Source organism: Lissotriton helveticus, chromosome 6, assembly GCF_964261635.1.
Source record: "Lissotriton helveticus chromosome 6, aLisHel1.1, whole genome shotgun sequence".
Taxonomy (NCBI): domain Eukaryota; kingdom Metazoa; phylum Chordata; class Amphibia; order Caudata; family Salamandridae; genus Lissotriton; species Lissotriton helveticus.
In genome coordinates this window covers 1,222,813,208-1,222,831,319 of record NC_136067.1, presented here as the reverse complement: position 1 = coordinate 1,222,831,319, position 18,112 = coordinate 1,222,813,208, and the positions used below count along the sequence as shown (strand labels likewise).

The following is an 18,112-nucleotide window of genomic DNA, read 5'->3' as shown; positions in this document are numbered from 1 at the left end:
CCTATTAAAACCAAACAGTACCCCTTAGGTAGTTTTAAAATACATCTCACTATACACAGTGCCCTCCCTCCACATTCCCTCACTCATCATAATGGCAATAAGAGAAGACCTTCGACAAAGAGCCCACTCGCAGGATGCGTGGGGCATTTCAGCACCAGCCCCACAAGGAGCAAAGCCTTGCGATGAAGCATGACACCATTTTGGGTGTGTGAGGGCTCTATCTTCCGATAAGGAAGATTTTCCTAATCACAATAGATTCCAACGCCGCATCCCCCTTTATTCTTTTCTATAGGAATATCTACCCTCCTTTTGTATGTGTACTTCTGGATGGGAGCACAGGTGCTGGACCTTGAATTGCTCCTAATCCCGCTCCCCTCCCCCTTTTTGATTGGTTTTTGAGACTCACACCATTTGGTCTTGTTTTTGTCAACAATTTCTCAGCAGGAGAACCCCATCTGAACCTTTTCTGGGTTCGCTAGGTGCATTTCGGGAATGGTGATTACACACCAACATTTTCAAAGTTCATCAGCCAATACTGCTACACGCACGGGTAGAAAAAACCGTATTTGTAGGAACAGAAGAAGACAAACATACAAGAAGGCAGCAGATTTAGGAGTGTGTGCTAATTCGCATTTTCAACTTGCTGGTGCCTCGGTGGCTGTTTCCTTTCTGCTTATCAGTTTAGAGCCGTCTGTCAACAGCCAGTGTAATCTTCAGTGAAGGCTGCAGTGCGTTAGCACAGGATGCACTGTTACTGAGCAGAGATAATAAGGTGTAATTACAGGACCTCAATTGAAAGCCCTCATTTTACAAAGGACAACAGTTTGGCAGCTTCCTGTTCTGAGTGAGACCGCAATACTCTCTGACCTATGTGCTTAGCCGGCTCCCAGGCAGCGGGTACTGCTGTTTGATGCCTGTACACTAAACCCAGGATATCGCCCAGAGGGGGTATTTGTTACTACGGACGAATGAAATATTGCCACATGGGCTGTATGATTTCTGTTGCTGTACTTCGCTGGTTTCAAATTTGTAGGTGTGGTAAGAAGTTTAAAACTTCTAGTTGATACCATTTTGGAAATTAAAATAACCCATTTCCTAGTTGCCATGCAGGAATTAGTTTTTTTCCTTCTTATATTTAAATTTTTATTAATTTGTATCGCTGGAGTATTTTTTGCCTTCTGGGTAGTAAGAGCCTGCTAACCAAACTCTGAATGTGGGTGCTTTTTTCCTAAAACATGGCAACTAGGAAATTCTAATTGCCATATTTGACTTTTGTCCATGTAGATGGTAAATGTTTCTGCTAAGGCTGATGAGCATCGCCCACAGTGTATAACGGAAAATTAAACGGATAATAACTAATGTCCAGGCTTGGCAGGTTTGGCCGGGCTGGCCAGTGCAGGGGAGGAGTATAAAGCACACTCTAAAGTGCACATGGCGGTTTGATGGGCCGAACAAGACACGTCAAACTGTCATGCACCCTTTGCATCTTCCCCACCAGGCGGCAGTACACAGCCTGTTGAGGAACATTCAAAGCCTCCAAGCCCCTGTCTGAGCGCCGAACCATGGTGCTCAGACCAATCACAATGCTGCTTAAGGCAGTGATGTGATTGGACAGGAGATTCTGGGAGGCTGGGGTTTTACTGTTGTGGCACGGAGGAGATAAAGCAGGTAAGTTTATTTACTTTTTTTCCCATTGCTCCACCCCATTCCCCCTTCTCCCCACCCATGCTTAGAAGCGGCCGCAACTGCCCATGTATGGAATTAGATACATGACTTAGAATTTGTCAACTGGGCAGAGGAAATAGCTGAACGTGCTCTCTGACGACTGCAAGACCCTGTACAGCCCTCACCTTTATGCTATAGAAGGATAAGTAGGATATTTACATTCTGCTCTCTTTGAATCCTGTCCCTAAAAATAAAAAGCATTTGCAATGCAATAGGTCTTGCGTTTATGAGAGTTTGAGCTATTGGCATTGTAAATGACACTACCTTTTATTCATTTGTTGTTATTAAAACAGATAAATACATTGCATTGTCATTTACAATGCCACTAGCTTAAACTCTCACAAATGCAAGACCTATTGCATTGCAAATGCGTGCTATACTTTTTAAAGTGTTATCAGAGAGCATGTCATGCCTGCAACAGCAGGCAGGACAAAGCTGTTTGAGAAAATAGTGCTCGGAGTCTATAATTAAAGCCTACCGAGCAACAATGCACGTAACGGGGTGTCGCCATTGGAGGTTACAAAATGAGACAAGGCGGTACTAAGGAGGGACTAATAAGCCTTTTGACCAGCTACAGTTTACAGTGACCAATGACACAAGCCAATGAAAAATGTGGGCGGAGAGTCAGCAGAGCTTCAAGTCCCTATCTCAATACAGCATGCCTCCCAGAGCAGCGCATTCGCTGCCCAGGCTCGACCTAAAAAAGTTCTCCAATTAACAGTATATATACGAACTGACATTTTCTTTCCTTTATGTTCCTTCCTGGTTTTTTGTTCACCTCATATATTTCGGTTTTAGTGTGGTATAGTTTTAGGCAACTGAATAAGACATTAATTATAAAAAATGGCTAAATGTCAGTAGTGCGGTTATTTTCTCAAAGGGTCTCGAAGAGACACATACAGAGTGAAGCTCGAAATGTCTGTGATGACATGAAGATCCTTGAGGCAGTTGGTGAAGGCAGACAACATTTTAAAATTGGTTCAGCACTGTAGGACCACTCTTGGTTGTGCATTTCAGGGTTCAGACCATGGGTCGAAAACATTTAAAACTCATGCTTTAGACAGGAGACACGTCTCGCAATCCTTTGGGCCAAGCATGTATTAATAACATGCATATTAAACGTACATACAAACTGGCCTGGGTCTACAGGTGCTTCAACAGAGGAATACTTTTCTCGAGGAGGTTCATTTTAGCGCAGACTGCAAGGTAGGCAAAAATATACCCAATTTTCTTTGTGCGCTGACATTGCCTACCACTGCTTGTTGTTATACTATTTGCCAGCTGCATGCATTTCCAGCAGCCTCCCATGAGCAGCACTGATCTGACCAGAGCCAGGGGAGTGCAGCTATTCTAACTCCGGTCCTAGAATATTTGGGGAAAGAACCACTTTCCCCAAATATTCCAGGAGGCTTGTTTACTATTCTAACTCCAGTCCTAGAATATTAGGGGAAAGTTAAAAAATCCCCAACTATTTTTAGGAAGGGTAGTAATTAATTTTGAAATGGATAAAGTGCTGCCCTATGGTGCAGCTCAGAGCAAAAAACTAGGGATACCACCCGACACACAGTGGCACTGTTGTGAGCCTCAACCACTAGGAAGGCATGTCCATCCTCCTGGTCTCAGGACAGTTTTATGATTGTTTTTTCAGGCAAATGAGAAATTAAAATATAGCACGTGCTTGAAAGTTATGAGAGGCTTCTACATGTTGATCACTGGTGTCCTAAAGGTGCAGGCAAATACCTCCCTGAACGGTGATGGCAAACTATGCAGTTTTGGTGAGAATTCTATGCATGCAGTATTTTTTGTATTAATGACTTGGAATGATTATACATTGTTCTACAACATTGAAGGTTGCTTCTTATTCATTTTACATACTTCACTTCACACTTTGTTTTGTCCTCTGAAGTCTGCAAGTATTTGCGAGTTACCAGTGTTATAGGCGGTCTTTGCAATTGCAGGATTTTTAAAGGAGGGATTTTGTGGGGAAATACGCTGTAAAATATGGTATGGGTATCTGGCCTCACTGTGTAATAAACTCACAGACCCGTCTTGGGTCCAGTTAAGCACCTTGTAAAACTTTATCTCAACTCTAGGTAGCTGTGGCTTCGAACAGCCAGGCTTAAACAAAGGAACACGTGTAAAACATTGAGGAGTACCAAAACAGATAAGAAGGAACCGAAACACAAACGTAGTCCGACACCAAATTATAAAAATAAATCTTTTATGAACTTTTTTACACCAAAATGTACAAAATCCAGTGGATGGTTCCAGAGGTACAAATTATTAAACAAATTGCAAATCACAACTTTTTTTATTGCAATCACATACTAGCATTGGCAACTACCACAGTTAGTGGTTATGCCAGGATCTCACACCATATGAGATTTTGTACTCCTCAGGATCCAAGTGATGCAATAAGGGGTCCACCCCTTGACATCCCTATCTCCACCTGTAAGTTACGGAGTGTTAGGGTGATCAAGTGAGGGAAGGGTAGGATGGGAACAGCGGGGAAGAGAACCTATGAAACAAAGAACAATCAAAATAAATTCAAGTACATATAATACCTACTCTCAAATGATCTCACTAGATTGTTCTTTACTACTTAAGTTACTTGAGGACGCATCCAATTCGCTTTCATAGAGCTGGAAATAATCATTCCTTCTTGTAAACGTTTTCTATAATGCACAAAAAACAACAAGTTAAACTAACCTCTAATAACTTCACATCACAAACATCCTCCATTCATATGAACCCCAATACAGACCGGTTCTCTAAATGATATCAAGGATTTAAAGACTTCCATAAAAGAGAAAAAATTGCAAAAGTTAATCCAGTGTTGAATAACCAGTCCCAAAATACTGTTTCCCCAGGATTCACAGGAGTAACATGAAGTAGGCACCTCAAGTATCAGAAGCCAAAGCAAAATGCAAAATAGAACAGTTTCCTCCAGAGTTAATGTCACTCCTTCTCTACTAATATGATACCAATACAGCCACAACTTTGTCAATGATTTCAATTACCGAATTATGGTTCTGTATGTAAATCGGTATCAAAATATAGTCACCCCTATGGAATTGCTAATGCCACCAAAACGGAAGGAGGCACTTTTACTTCTACCTCGATATGTCCCAAAAAGAATACGGGGAGCGATTAACCTCATTGCAGACCGAAAAGCTGTCCCACCGGCACACTCCCAACTTCCTGCAGAGTGTTAGGTCAGCAATCTTGGCCGGCAACACGGCGTCTCCACGGTATACGATTCTTCACTGTGGAACGCCCAACGAAATCCAGGAAACAGATTTATCGGCGCGCTCAGCTGAGCAGCAAAGCGGTAGCTTGTCTCGATGTCCAATAAATTGGGGCAACCCCCTCGGATCCAAATAATGAAGCACCAGCACGGAGCTCCTTCCTTCCACAAACTCTCACAGCCGGGAGACAAACTAAACTACTCAGAATTACGCACATTAACGAGTGCGCTCAGCATTGTCAAATAGATGCTTGGTCATCCTCTTATCAGCTTTCTGGATAATGTAGTCCTTTCAGTCTTCAAGTCTAGGAAGGCACTATCCTGCACGATTCCTGACAGGTTACTTTGAAAACTTTAAAACAGGTTTGTAAAATTGTGTTTGGTTGCTCCGGCCTACTCTGGCACAGAGCAAGTACCTAGGCCAGTAAGGCTTAGCAGGCTCTTACCTTGTAGTCAAAGCAGTTCCGAGCCCAGTTCTAGCCTCTAAGAGCGAACCACCATAGACATTAACGGAATGGTCCTGATGCAAGAGATTCAGGATGGTGAAGATGCTGTGAATGCTGAGCCGGTTGACGGGGGTCTTTCCTGGAGCCAACCCTCAGTCAATGTATACAGTGGGGGGCCTTTGGCCACAGAGGTCGCTGTCCCTGAAAGTCCTTGTGAAATCCAGCCAAAAACAAGTTGACACTGGCCTGCAGTCACAATGAAACCATTGATTCCCTTTAATTGAGGCTAGTTTCCATCTTGGCAACCAAACTGCACTTCAGGGTCCAGCAGACTCGGGTGCAACTTTTGAGTGTGAGAACTCGGTCTTCTAGGTCATGCAGTGGTCATCAGTGGCTATCAAGTGATTGTGGCTCCCATCTCACCAAGGTGGCTTCTTCTTCAGATTTTTTGGCCCTGAAGCTGTAACAGGAAGTCAGCCAACTGATTTCTGGAGTTCACCTCTTCTATCTGGGACTCAGTGAAGCCTTTCTTTGAGCAAGGCACCACAGGCACAGTCCTCTCTTTGGTAACCCAAGGATCAGAGGGGGCAGTCCGGTCTTTGGTGCAGCCTCTCTTTACCGGGTCCAAGGAACAGCAGGGCAGTCCTTATTTAGTCCTTTCTTCAGTGATCTGAGGTCTGGGTGCCACTTTTATGCCCACAACTTGCTATTGGGGGATATGGTGACTACTAGCCAATGGGCCACCAGGTCTCCTCCCTCATGATGACGACTTTTTGCAATGTGTGGCATCAGGCTATAACAGAATTTGATTGAATTTGACGTGACATCACGGAAGCGAGACGAGCACGGCTGACACTCCTTGGCTGACTTTGGATCCGGCGTTGCTGCTCCTACCAGGCTCTCCCACCCACGCGGTACCCGCTCCGCGGGTCCCGCTTCGTTGCCCACCTGCCTGACGTTCCTGTTGCTCCTGTATTTCAGCTGCTCCTGTGGGGTGTGCGAGGCAGCAGGGCTGCGAGCGCGACCCGGGACTCGCTTTCCCAGGAGTCCCGGTGTCTCTGGCCGAGTCACCTGGCCCCGCTCTCCCTGACCGCCCCGCCCCAGCTGCAGCAGGTGAAAAGAGGCAAGGAACTTTTCTTCGTGGGACACTCCTTGGCTGACTTTGGATCCGGCGTTGCTGCTCCTACCAGGCTCTCCCAGCCATGCCTCGCGGTACCCGCTCCGCGGGTCCCGCTTCGTTGCCCACCTGCCTGACGTTCCTGTTGCTCCTGTATTTCAGCTGCTCCTGTGGGGTGTGCGAGGCAGCAGGGCTGCGAGCGCGACCCGGGACTCGCTTTCCCAGGAGTCCCGGTGTCTCTGGCCGAGTCACCTGGCCCCGCTCTCCCTGATCGCCCCACCCCGCCCTATTGGTCCCAGGATTATAAATTTGGTAAGCCTTACGCTGCGCGGGAGCGCGCGGGAGCGCCCGGGGCTAAGCCCGGGCAAAGGGCGGGCCCTCTGTGGCCCTCCGTGGCCTGCAGTGCCTGGCCTGGGAATACCTCTATTCTCCCCTGCATCCTAGCTTCGTTTTTTGATTGCCCATTGACTCTATGCTTGAAGCCATCCGGACAATTTTTGTTGGGTATTTTATCTTCTGTGCAATTTTATTCACTCGTTTTGTGCTTATTGTCAATTTGGGGTCATTTGTTAGTAGTATTTTATTATCTTCTGCTGCTATTTGTCCTGCCAGATATGTCCACCCGTAAAACTAGGAGCCAGAGAGCTGGCAATGACAAAACTAAAAAAGTAATTGGCACCCTAGATAATTTCATCTCTCGGACAAACTCCCTGATAGACCAGGGTATTTCCCTAATGGAAAGGAGGGTGTCGCTGGATCTTGCTCAAGCGAAAAGGTCTTCGTTGGGCAACATAGCACTGATACATTCCCCGCCCCAAGGTCTAATTAACCTTGTTCCTCCTGCTGGGATGCCTATTAATGATTCCACTCCTGCCATCTGCTCATCATCAATACCCATCAATGCCCATGCCATGAGCACATTACCCTCTAACATCCCCCACCCACCCGTGATAGTTAATCATGGCGACACTGACCCTTCTCAGGCGGGCGGGTTAGACATTATTATGTCAGCTCCAAATGTCTCGAACTCAACAAACCCTCCAACTGATAACCCCGCCATAACTTCACAAGGCAGCATGGGCTCTAACTTTGGGGGGGATAATCTGGGTGTGGCGATGGCTGATGATGGGATCTCCCAGGCCCCCATTGATCATCCTGAGTCTGACCCTTTAGATTCTACTCCTCATTTATTATCTTTAGGGGTTCCGGACGATATAACACACGATAGCAGCCTGGCCAGCATTTTGGATATCAGCGGAAGCAATGACTCATCAATTAATTCAGGGGATGGGCTTGATTCTCTAATGGACTCTATGTCTACCTTGTTAAAATCATTGCTCTCGCCTCTGGAGACTAGGCTCTCTAACATAGAAAATCAACTTGCCACTATTCTTGCATTGCAAGACCCTAGGTTGATTACCCCCGGCCCCTGTACTTCGGTGGTTTTACCGCCTGTTACTAATATTGGGACCGTCAACACAAACCCACCCATGGGGAGTATACCGGCTCCCACAATCAACTCATCCACCACTTCCCAGCCGGCCACTAACATAGTGAATAACATCAAACCCTCCACCTCCACATGCCCGAGTGCAGCGAATAGAAATGTACCGAGCGCAGCGATTAGAAAGGCACCTAATAACCCAGCTTCTATTATTCCCCAGACACAGCCCAGAAAAACCACTACGCGACGTAACATCAATCTACCACCTGATGCATGTCCGTATGTGGTTGTTCTGACGGGGATCCCCGAGCTGCCTATGTCCACCTCCGAACCCTTCTGGGCGATTAAAAATAAAATATGCCACTAGCTCGACAAAAATTACCCTCCACCACCTGGCCTAAACAAAAACATACTTATGGTTGAACGAGCCCCTTGGGTAGGTGGGAAGAAGAAAAGTATAAAGGGCGATTGTGTCGTTATCACGTTTGAGGACCCACGACTGGTAGAATTTATCTGTTCCTCTCCTCCATGTGATAACAAGTCGGTGGTATCAGCCAAACCCCAGTCTTTTTTCTATGCACAAGAGGGCCACAAGGATGTTAGATGGAGCTGGTTAAGGCCGGCTAAAAAAGGTCTGGGGAGAGGTAGCAATGGGAACGCTTCATCCACCTATCAGAACCCCCAACAGTGGGGAATGGCTGCAGAAGAAGGATGGAACCTAGTTCATAGGAGGAGGGGGCATCAATGGAAGGGTGATTCCCAGTATAATGGAAAAGGATGGGGCCCACAGCTCAACTATCCCTTATTCCCTTGTTACAATCGTTTTAGTGGGCTGGAAGAGGTGGACTGACCATCACCTCAGTGTATTGAAGATCCCAATGGTAGTGGGGTACTTACTCCCGTAGATAGTGGTTCTATCGTTGTTACTAGGGAGGAAATACCTGATCAGGATAGCATTATTCCAGACCCCCTGACAAAGGATATTACTCCCGCAGATAGTGGTTCTACCGTTGTTACTAGGGAGGAAACACCCGATCAGGATAGCATTATTCCAGATCCCCTGACAGGGGACATTGATATTCAGGCCCCCCAGGAAACACCCTCGCTGTCCCCTTCCCTTGTTAAAATCCTGTCCTGGAACATAGCGGGCTTAAAGAAAAACCTGCCCGATCCGGAATGGAACAAATTCTTAGAAGATTTCCATATCTGCATGTTCCAGCAAACCTGGTGTGTAGAGCCAGAACATAAGCATGGCTATTCTACATTCTTTGTTCCTGCAACACAGCTTGGGAGGGGGCGCCCATCGGGTGGATTACTCATTTGGATCAGGATAGATTTGAATTGTGAGGTCACTGTTAACTATATCCCCTCCAACGACATTCTTCACATAACTGTTAAAAGGCAGTCCGCCAGAAATGTTTTCGAACTTTTCTGTATTTATGCCAGGGGGCTCCCAGGGGGCCAATCTTCACCAATACTAGAGCTGCTAGACAATAGGCTTTCAGCCCTCCCCTCTAAATCCTCAGTACTAGTGGGAGGTGATTTTAATTGTACATTTGAGCCTCTTGATGAGGACGAATTTTTGGGCTCTCATAATAAACCATGGAACCAGCTCATCCCATCCTTATCTCTGGCCCCAATTATGAAGTGGTCGGCTAGAGTTATTCAGTTAAATGCCCTGGTGTCTGCCCATGACCTATGGGCCCTAAACGGCCGTACCACATCTGACCGCATGGGCGCTATGACCTTCAATCGAATAGGCTGCCCGTCACGGATTGACTACATCCTTTTGGATGTATGGTCATGGGTCAAACTCGTTGATATGGAGGTCAGCCAAAGGATCGATAGTGACCACAATCCCCTCTGCATGGGTATGTTCTGGGGAGATAATATTGGTGAAGATGTCCCAAATGAGCTGATTACCAAAGAACTAGTCCCTTCTAACTGTAATCGCAGGATTAAATGGAATGTGGTTAGGTGTAACGAAGGGACACTCGAGAATATCAGGGTTTTAGTTTTGGCTGCTTCATCTGCCCTGGCATCTGTGAACAAAACCTCCCCCCAGTCTCAGGGGTCTGTGTCGGCAGCTAAGTATAAAGACCTAATAGGGGAGATCAGTATGTTTTTCTCCAAAAAAAACAAGGGATGCCCATCGACTAAACTTTTGCAAAAAAAGGGGAACCCCTGGTATACTGTCGCCTGTAGAGGAAAAAGAAAAGCCATCTCCCTGGCTATAAAAAACAAGGATGCACCAGCAGCCAGATCAGCTAGAAACGATTATCGCACCAGTATTGCGAAAGCCAAAAAAGATTGGGAAGAGGAACACTGGCAGGCTTTAAAGGAAGCGGCTCATGGGAAAAACGCCACTGTATTTTGGAAATTGATAAACGCCCTTGATAGACGAGGTGCTGAGTCCATTCCAAACCATATAACTGAGTCCCAATGGCACTCCCACTTCTCTAAACTATATGGCGTAAGCTCCACGGAAGTTGCGTTAGCACCTCCAATAATAGATACTGGTTGTTTGGCCCATCTAAACGGTGGCTTTACAGATGTTTTGTTTACGCCCCGCGAGGTACAGGAGGCCATCCTCAAAATAACACCGGGTAAGGCACCTGGCCCGGACGGAATTCCGGGTGATTTATTGCTGCATAATCCATTGGTTTGGGCTGATTTTATTGTAAAAATTATGAACCTTATTCAGTTGGGCCACCAAGTACCTGACTCATGGAAAGGTGCCGAAGTTGTCACCATTTTCAAAAAGGGCGAGAGAGAGGACCCTGCCAACTACAGACCAATTAGTTTAATTGATGTTACCCAAAAAGTAGTTGGTAGGGTCATTGTAAATAGGATCGAGGGCTGGCTCATGGAAGAAAACATCTTGTCCCACTTTCAGGCTGGATTCAGAAGCAATGTAGGAGCAATTGACCAAGTTTTTAGATTTTGTGCAGTTTTTTGGAAAACAGTGTCAATAGCCAGAGGGAGTCTCTACCTGGCGTTTATAGACTTAAAAACTGCTTTTGATGTAATACCCCGTGTTAAACTGTGGAATGTCCTATTGGATATGGGTTTCCCATCCTATTTGTTAAATTTTATTATCAAACTCCATAAGGGTACCTATGCTAGGATACGTTGGGGGACGCAGGGGCAACTCACTAAGAGTATACCTGTCAACAGAGGGGTGCGGCAGGGGTGCGTGATGGCTCCTACTTTGTTCTCCCTTTTTATAAACGGGGTGGTGAAACATCTGCAAGAGACACCGGCAGACGCCCCCATTATAGCTGGGGAGAAAACGCCATCACTCCTCTTTGCTGATGACACCCTCCTGTTATCAAAAACTCCCACAGGTCTCCAAACCCTTCTTGACCAGTTTAGTGTTTTTTGTCAGGAACGGGGACTTACAATAAACACAACTAAAACTAAATTAATGGTTATGACCGCCAAGAGAAAATATAGGAATATCCATTTGACTTTGAATGGATCTCCCCTCGAGGTGGTCGAAGAGTTTGATTACCTTGGTGTTAGGATTAACAACAACTTGAAATGGGAACCCCATATATGTAAAATGATTTTAAATCTTAAAAGAGTTTCCGGCACTATTTTAAAAAACCAACGTCTCTCTGTAAGCAGGCCAGTTGCCCCTGCCTTGTCAGTTTACGAGGGTAAAGCAATTGCCTCAGCTGTTTATGGCTCGGAATTATGGGGCACTGAGAATAGCAATGACCATGTCCTAACGGAGAACAAGTTTATGAGGGACTTGGTATCACTTCCAACCTCCACTCCACTCAAAACTTTGTTTTTAGATCTGGGTAGAAGGTCAATCCGGGACATCCTTCAGCTTCGTCCCCTCTTATACTGGGTCCGTTTGAGGAGGACCCCCGAATTGGCTAACTATGCCTTAGTGTTAGATGAAATGTTAAAACTAAACACTTCAGGCAAAATCAAGTGGCTAAATGTCTTAAAACATCTTGCAGTCAGTGTGGGTTTAAGTGACGCATGGGTCTCCCAATCCCCTCCACCAAAACAAGTGGTGAAAAAATTATACTGGGACTGGATAGAGGCCAGGGCGCTACAGAACCCAAATTGGGGACATTTGACTGAGATCTTTTTGACCCATAAGTGCACTTTAAAACTGGAATTGTTCCTGGATTTTATTCAGATTCCTCGGGAAAGGACTCTATATCTTAAATTTAGATATGGAACATTGCCCCTCAAAATTTTCACGTCTAGGTGGAATAAAAGGAGGGAAGAGGATATAAAGTGTCCAGGCTGTACAAATCCCCAAGAATCATTGGGCCACTTCTTTTTTGCCTGTAAGGCATACATCCTACCTAGGAACAAATGGTTAAAACCAGCACTAAAGAACCTTGGTGTTAGGGATCACAAATCAGCTTTGCGTATCCTTACCTCCAACACCTCTTCTATGGTTATTATCTGTGGGGTTGCAAAGTTTTTATCATGTGCCTGGATTATTAGGACAAAGCTTTTAAAAAATGTCCATCAAGTCAATTTTTCCACATAACTTTTATATGTATTTTTGTAAATGATGAACTGTTTTTATAATTATGTGTGTATTATATGTGTGTACTTTTTATGATACATGTGTCGAATAAAAGTATAATGACTTGACTTGACTTGAATTTGATTTTCTGCCCTCTCGTAAGATGGCTGAATCCTTCTCTTGGTGTGGAGCTTGGTAGCCTACCATGGAGTTGAGACTATCTGGGGGCTACATGCCCATGAGTAAACTGGTTTTGGCAACTGTTTCCTCCTCTATGTCCCAATGCCAGCCAGTTTACCAGAACAAAAAGCAGTCCCTCTTGTGCGTGTTCATCATTTACCGTTCAAAGGCGTCTTCTACTTTGAAACTTGCCTTTTGGTCTTGCACCCTGTTTGGGCTTCCTGCCAGGGAGAAGTAACACCTCTTCCTATGGCAGGCTGCAATTCTGGCATTTCCTGGGAGATGGTGACATCTCTCTCCAGGAGGGCAGATGGCTGTATCATGGCCAGCATCTGCATATGGCCACAGTAAAGCTTGGGAAATTGAGTGATAACTTTCTAAAGTTGCTTTTTATTTAGAAGTTATATTAAATTCTATTTGGGATCAAGTCAGTTTAATGTAACAATTTTTTTGATTCCTTGAAATACCAAATTTAATAGTCCCAGTCAGGAGTTAGCACAGCTGAGTGCTCAACGTGTAACCCTGTTCGACAGGCCAACCTTAGGGGTGGCATATATATTATAGAGAAAGATCTTGATTTCTGCATTAGTTTAAATGGCAAAGTTGAGTTAGCAGTTCAAACATGCTCTAACAGTCTGCTGCAGGTCTGCTGGGAGACACGTTTTACTTTGTCACATTCATGGTGACACAATAAGTGCTGCAGCCCATGAGGCACACTTTAACTTTCATTCCCTGGGTACACCTGATACCATGTATCAGGGACCTACAAGTATGTTAACTTATGGTAATTGTGTATAACGCAATTAAACATACACATTTAAGAGCCAGGGCACCTGCACTGAGGTCTTGTTAGCAGGCCTTGGTGCACTCTATGTCATTATACCAATACCTAATAGTCAGTCGGGGGTAAAAGTGTGGGATGAACCACACACAGATTTCTATTTCATTGTAATATGTTTAAAGTAGGCTGGAGGGGGTCAGGATAGAATAAGTGCTATTTGGCGACCCATAGGCTAATATCCGTAATGGTGACCAAGATTCGTTTTTGTTAAAAGTTTCTTTTTTTTTTTTGACAAGCAAGTCAAGGAAATCAACATATCGAATACATAATCTGAAAAAAATAAATCGAATTCAATTTGATGCAGATACGTATTAGAAAAATAAAAACACAAAAAAGTAATAGAAGTAGTTCCTACTCAGGACAAATTGCTAATAATTAATAATATCATAAACAAAGGAAAAAAGAAAAAAAAAACACATACATGGTTCAAATCGTTGCCGACATAGCAAAAAAATTACCCCACATTTTAATAAACTTAATTTTGACTTTAGTTCCTCTATTCCTGGCAATAGCTTCTTCCATAGTATGAATTTCATAAACCAATGACCACCATTCAGTTATATGAGGAGGATTCTGAGAAATCCAGGCCCTTGCTACCACCAGTCTTGCACAAGCCAATGTAATATTTAGAAAATCTTTATAAATAGGACTAACCGGGTATATAGCTAAAAGTACCGCAGCGGCATTTAACGAAAAATTGATCAGTTGATTATGGGTTAAAATATTTTCTATGTCCCACCAAAATTTTGCTAATAATGGGCACAAATAAATCATATGTATAAGGTCAGCTGCCACCAGACCACATTTAGGACATTTAGTACGATCATTGTTGGAATTATTTTGCGCCCATTTTGAAATTTTTAATGGAGTGTAGTACAGTTGACTAATCGTCCTATAAGATTGGAGTTTCAAACTGGAAGACTGGACGGCTTTACTGATATTGACTAAGGCAGCGGAGATATTCTGGGTTGTCACGTTAGATCCTAAGCTGGTAGTCCATTTTAGTGCCAATCTAGGGGCTTCGTCAGAGCTATTTTGGCTGAGACATTTATATCCCAAGCTAATTAGCGATTTTCTATGCACAGAATAGAAACATGTCCATATATCTGAGCTAGTAATTTCTACCAGATTCATTTTGCGTATTAAATAGTCCTTAACTTGAATGTATTTGTATCTCATTTTTTCGGGCAATTTATATAAAAGTTGTAATGTTGGAAATTGTAGAAACCCATCCGTACCATAGAGATCACCTAGTGTCTCAATACCATAATTTGCCCATTCTCGGCCAGTTTTATCTCTAAAAATATCTGGAAGCCCTGGATTATCCCATATTGGCAGTTCTTTGTGAAAAAACGAAGTATTGCACTTAGTCAACATCTGTTTCCATATAAATACCGCATCTCTCGCGGTCTTAAATTTTACCCGTTTGAAATAATTTGGGTCTTGTACTTTGGCCAGGAATTGTTTTGAATAGCCACCTAGCATTAATTGGTGAAAAAAATATTGGTTATTAGCAACAAATAAACTACGGAGCCGGCCTAGAAAAGAAGCAATAAAATAAGCTTTGAAATCCGGGAAGTTTAAACCTCCCTTCTCAGGTGGGAGTTTTAATATTATCATAGACTTACGAGCCTTCTTATAGCCCCAAATGAAACTACTTAAAATGCCGTCTAATTTTTTAAAGAATAAGTTATTAACGCGACAAGGTATAGAACGGAAAAGATATAAAAACTTCGGCAGTATGTTCATTTTGATCAAATTCATACGACCTATGAGATTTAATGGAATCTTGTGCCATTTTTTCAGAAGATTAGTCACTTCTTTTAATAAAGGATCATAATTTAATGAGTTTATATCAGCGATATTAGATGATATCTTTACCCCTAGATATACCGCAGATTGACAAAGTCCTTGCACTGGTAAATTGGCCTTATAGTTCATAATGACTTGTGTTTTATTTATATTTAATTTGTAGCCAGAGATAGATCCAAAGTTTTTAGCTTCTGTCGTGATCCCTGATAGTGCATCCACGACGTTGGTGGTGTAAATAGCTAAGTCATCTGCATATGCAGTAATTTTAAGAGATTTACCTTCATGGAAGATCGGGGCAATCTTAGTTTGAGCTTCCAGGGCGTTAATAAATGGCTCCATGGAGAGAGCGAAAAGCAAGGGTGATAGCGGACATCCCTGCCGCGTCCCTCGTAGGATTGGAAAAGCTGATGAGAGAGTCCCAGCATAGCTGATTTTGCCATTAGGATCCTTATACAATGCCTGTATGCTTCTCACAAAACGCCCCCTAAAACCAAATTGTCTTAGGACGCCCCACAAATAATCCCACCCCACTCGGTCAAACGCCTTCTCCGCGTCTAAAAGTATCATACCGAGTGGGGTGTGATCAGTTGTAGCAACGTCAAAGGCAGTAATAGCCATATTAATATGTATAGTGGTGTCTCTCCCAACAACAAAACCATGTTGTTGATCATTTACCAAATGGGGCATAAGGGGAGCTAATCTCATTGCTAAAAGTTTAGAATAAACTTTTGCGTCAGTATTTATCAGAGAGATAGGTCTGTAAGACCCACACTCCACCGGAGGTTTATTTTTTTTTAGAAAGAACATAATTTTAGCTGTTTTCCATGAATCTGGGGCCTTCCCAGTAGCAGCAATTGAATTAATGACCAAGCAGAGCAGTGGTAAAATTTCTTCTGCGCAAATTTTATATAACTCTACGGGAAGTGTATCCTCGCCAGCCGCTTTATTAGATGGAAGAGAGGTAACAGCAAGACGAAGCTCAGATAATGTAACCTCCTCTTCCAGTTGGTCAATTAATGTTTGTTCCAAGTATGTTCCTGCCGGCAAATTCTTGTTAATATAAGATTGTTTCTGGTCTTCAGTGCATCTGCTCTCGGGGGTATATAAATTTTCATAATATGAGACAAATTGTCCCAGAATTTGAGCCGATTGAGTATATAAGATATTATGGGGACCCTTAATTGCTTTAACTAGGGTCGTTGCACGATCATCTGCGACTTTATATGCCAAAAACTTCCCAACTCTATCACCACATTCATATTGAGATAATTTGTATTTGATAATTTTCTGAGAGTTTTTCTCCCTAAGAGAGCTTTTAAGAATTGAGCGCTGACTTACAAGTTTAGTTTCTAATTGTGCTATACTTTGCGCATTCGTCTCAGCAGCTCTAAGTTTTTCACCTAACTGATTTTCTGATAATAAAATATTGGCTAAAATAGCCTTGGTCTCTTCCTTCCGGATAGAGTTTTGTCTGAGTACATATTGCTGCGCAACTCCCCTGATAAAAGCTTTACAAGCGTCCCAAACTGATAGAAGGTTAGCAGTATTGATATTAATTTCAATATATTCTTTTATATGTTCCTTAAGCTTAGCTACAAATACTAAATCAGTTAACAAATATCTAGGGAACGTGAAGGGTCTAGAATCGGGTGCCCTTTGAACGATATTAAATATGAGGAGTATAGGGCTGTGATCGGATGAGATCCTTGGGAAAATCTCCATGTGTCCTGTATTGATAATTTCATCCAACGCCCAAGCCAGATCTATTCGTGAGCACCGTTTATGGGGTGGGGAGTAGTATGTGTATCCAGGTATACCGGGGAATAGATTTCTCCACACATCTTTAACATTGTGTATCCTTGCTAATTCTAAGATTGCTGCCCTAGTTTTACGCATACGTCGAAATATGCCTCTCTTTGTAACATCTTGATCATAGTCTAACACACAGTTAAAATCTCCCATTACAATAAGTTCCCCCTCCCATGCAAGTAGTTCCAAATTTAACCAATCAAAAATATGTGGGTCATCAATATTCGGCCCATAAATAGCACAAAAAACAAATTTGCGATTTTCTAACTGCATTTGGGTAATTGCCCAACGGCCCCCCTTGTCTGCTGCAGATTTAATTACTTCTGCACTTAAATGTCTCTTTTTCAAAATAGCCACACCTCGAATAGAAGCATTTAAAGTAGTACATGTCACCAGCTCATATCCCAATTGAGTCAATAACTTCTTGTCCTTAAAACAAATATGCGTTTCAGTTAATAAAACCATATGTGGGTCATATATTTTCAGTTCTTCATATATCAAATTTCTTTTGTTTTTATTATTCAAGCCTGACACGTTCCAAGCTAAACATCTAAAACGCAACATACTGGCTAATTATAAGATCAAAGTAAACTGCACCTTTCCTTACGTTCAAGCTCATTCTTAGTCTATAAGATACTAAGTCAATTACCCTTAAACTTGTCTTGTCGTTTTCTGTTTTATCCCCCCCTTTTTTGTTAAAAGTTTCAGTGAACATTTTTACAAAATTCATAAGCTAGTACAGGTCCGCCTCACTTTGACTGTCTGGTAACAGACACTTCCTTGAAAGCCAAGATGGGGTTGTTGTTAGGTGATCAATCTATCTTTACCTTTCTTCTTCCTTCAGCCTTTGCCTGAGCATGATTACCTTAATTTACTCACCTTTCTTTGTGCTTATTTTCTCTACGTTAAATCATGCACTTCTGTGTATATATATGCTATCATATTTTGCCCATTATGGCACTTGTATTAGACAAATGGTACAGTCAGTTA

The 18,112-nt window shown here is 43.2% G+C and overlaps 1 protein-coding gene across 1 annotated transcript in view; it reads left to right on the top strand.

Annotated features, from left to right (window-relative positions):
- RNF217 (ring finger protein 217) overlaps positions 1–18,112 on the top strand; it is a 368,186-nt gene that overhangs the window by 323,437 nt on the left and 26,637 nt on the right. The gene's annotated exons all lie outside the window — the stretch shown is intronic.